The sequence below is a fragment of the Triticum dicoccoides genome, chromosome 6A (genome assembly GCF_002162155.2).
Source record: "Triticum dicoccoides isolate Atlit2015 ecotype Zavitan chromosome 6A, WEW_v2.0, whole genome shotgun sequence".
Taxonomy (NCBI): Eukaryota; Viridiplantae; Streptophyta; class Magnoliopsida; order Poales; family Poaceae; genus Triticum; species Triticum dicoccoides.
Genome location: NC_041390.1, coordinates 549,170,363 through 549,173,931, shown reverse-complemented (window position 1 = coordinate 549,173,931; position 3,569 = coordinate 549,170,363).

Below are 3,569 nucleotides of genomic sequence, written 5' to 3'. Positions count from 1 at the left end.
GGGGGGGGGGCTCTCTCCCCCTCGCTTCCGATGGCGCCGGAGTGCCACTGGGGGCCATCATCATCACCGCAATCTTCACCAACAACTTCACCGCCATCATCACCAACTCTTCCCCCCTCTATGCAGCGGTGTAACTCCTCTTTTACCCGCTGTAATCTCTACTTAAACATGGTGTTGAATGCTATATATATTATTTCCCAATGATGTATGGCTATCCTATGATGTTTGAGTAGATCTGTTTTGTCCTATGGGTTATTTGATGATCGTGATTGGTTTGAGTTGCATGTTTTATTATTGGTTCTATCCTATGGTGCTCTCCGTGTCGCGCAAGCGTGAGGGATTCCCGATGTAGGGTTTGCAATATGTTCATGATTTGCTTATGGTGGGTGGCGTGAGTGAAAAAAGCACAGACCCGAGTAAGTAGGTTGTTTGCGTATGGGATAAAGAGGACTTGATACTTTAATGCTATGGTTGGGTTTTATCTTAATGATCTTTAGTAGTTGCGGATGCTTGCTAGAGTTCCAATCATAAGTGCATATGATCCAAGTAGAGAAAGTATGTTAGCTTATGCCTCTCCCTCAAATAAAATTGCAATAATGATTACCGGTCTGGTTATCGATTGCCTAGGGACAAATAACTTTCTCATAACAAAAAGCTCTTTACTAAAACTAACTTAGTTGTGTCTTTATCTAAACAACCCCTACTTTCTATTTACATGCTCTTTATTATCTTGTGAACCTATCCAAAAACACCTACAAAGTACTTCCAGTTTCATACTTGTTCTAGGTAAAGTGAATGTTAAGCGTGCGTAGAGTTGTATCGGTGGTCGATAGAACTTGAGGGAATATTTGTTCGACCTTTAGCTCCTCGTTGGGTTCGACACTCTTACTTATCGAAAGAGGCTACAATTGATCCCCTATACTTGTGGGTTATCAAGACCTTTTTCTAGCGCCGTTGCCGGGGAGTCATAGTGTGGGGTGAATATTCTCGTGTGTGCTTGTTTGCTTTATCACTAAGTAATTTTTATTTGCTGTTCTTAGTTGTTTTCTATCTTTAGTTATGGGTAGGAAACACAAAATACCAAAAAAATTAGTTGTACCTACTGAACCAATGGTTGAAGAACCACTCAAAATCTATCACACTCCCGAAGCTTATTACTTGGATCATCTTCGATCCCTATGTGCTCGTGCTGAAACTCCAACTAGCTTAGTTGAGGGCAAATCTTTAGATGAGCATGCTTGTTATGTGTGACACCGCATATCTGAAAAGGGAAACGTTTACTGGATCAAATTCATCGTTTGCAATGTTATTCTTGGAATTTATGTGAAATATATGATTATACTTGTTGTTCTGAAGACCCTAAGAAACACCTTCCCTACCAATGTTTGTTTAGTGATAATGGAATCGTATCTTCTTATGCTAAGGGTTTTTATAATTACTATGATGTGCAACAAATTGAAGAATTTGTTGCTTTTAAGGGTGCTTATGAAATTGCTTCTTTGATTGAAAAGTATGATGCTACTCTTTACAAGTCTGAAAATATTGCCATACTTGAATATTGTTATGATAATTATGCTTCTAATGCCTATGTTAAACCATATATTGAGGACTCCTCCGCTGTCCAAGAAGAGACTAATATTTTGCAGGAGTCTATGGAAGAAGAAATTGCTGAAACTGTGAGCTCATTGGACGAAAAAAGATGATGAGGAGAGCGAAGAACAAAAGGAGGAAGAGCGGATTAGCTACCCATGCCCACCTTCTGATGAGAGTAACTCTTCAACTCATACATTGTTTAATTTCCCTTCTTGCTTACCGAAGGATGAATGCTATGATGATTGTTATGATCCCGTTGATTCTCTTGAAATATCCCCTTTTGATGATGCTTGCTATGCTTGTGGCCAAGATGCCAATATAAATTATGCTTATGGAGATGAACTTTCTATAGTTCCTTATGTTAAACATGAAATTGTTGCTATTGCACCCACGCATGATAGTCCTATTATCTTTTTGAATTCTTCCGACTACACTATATCGAAGAAGTTTGCACTTATTAAGGATTATATTGATGGGTTGCGTTTTACTATTACACATGATGATTTTGATGAATATAATATGCATGTGCTTGCTGCTCCTACTTGCAATTATTATGAGAGACGAACTATATCTCCACCTCTCTATGTTTCCAATACGATAAAATTGCAAGAAATTGTTTATACTATGCATTGGCCTTTACTATGTGTGCATGAATTGTTCTTTTATGACATGCCGATGCATAGGAAGAGAGTTAGACTTTGTTGTTGCATGATATATATTACTTTGTGCTCACTACTAAATTACAAATCATTGTTAATTAAAATTGGCTTTGATATACCTTGGGATCCGGGTGGATTCATTACTTGAGCACTATATACCTAGCTTAATGGCTTTAAAGAAAGCGCTGCCAGGGAGACAACCTGGAAGTTTTAGAGAGTCATTTATTTCTGATGTGTGCTTTTATATAGTTTTAAAACAAAAAATAAAGAGGGGAACCCAAAACTTTTCAAAAAGAAAAGTGAAAGTGAGATAGACGAGCATTGTGAAAGTGGGGGGTGTCCTTGAACTTTGTTCATGCCCATGGAAACTTTGTGAATCTTAATTACAGAAACTTTTCAACAAAAATAATTATCCCCTTGTACAATTCCATTGTATAATAAAAATAATGTGCCAAGGTTTGCCTTTAGGATGTTTTAGATGCTTGTTGGTTTGTATGGTGCAGGACAGAAACTTTGGCTGTAGTGCGCAATTTTACATTTTTTTACTGGAACATCAAATGGTTCTTATTCTTTTTGCACTGTCTTTCTATACAAATTTTTTATTTTTCCTAATTTTGGTAGAATTTTTGGAGTATCACAGGTATGTTGAATTTTCAGATTATTATAGACTGTTCTGTTTTAGACAGATTCTGTTTTTGATGCATAGTTTGCTTGTTTTGATGAAACTATCGATTTATATCAGTGGATTAAGCCATGGAAAAGTTATATTACAGTAGCTACAATGCAAAAACAAAATATGAATTGGGTTTCAACAGTACTTAGAGTAGTGATTTGCTTTATTATACTAACGGATCTTACCGAGCTTTCTGTTGAGTTTTGTGTGGATGAAGTGTTCTAAGATCGAGGAGGTCTCGATGTGAGAAGAAGGAAGAGAGGCAAGAGCTCAAGCTTGGGGATTCCCAAGGCACCCCAAGTAAATATTCAAGGAGACTCAAGCGTCTAAGCTTGGGGATGCCCTGGAAGGCATCCCCTCTTTCTTCAACAAGTATCGGTATGTTTTCGGATTCGTTTCGTTCATGCGATATGTGCAATCTTGGAGCGTCTTTTGCATTTAATTTTCACTTTTCTTTTATGCACCATGCTGGTATGAGATAGTCCTTGGTTGATTTATAGAATGCTCTTTGCACTTCACTTCTTTTGAGTATGGCTTTATAGAATGCTTCATGTGCTTCGCTTATATCATTTGAAGTTTGGATTGCCTGTTTCTCTTCACATAGAAAACCGCCATTTGTAGAATGCTCTTTTTCTTCACTTATA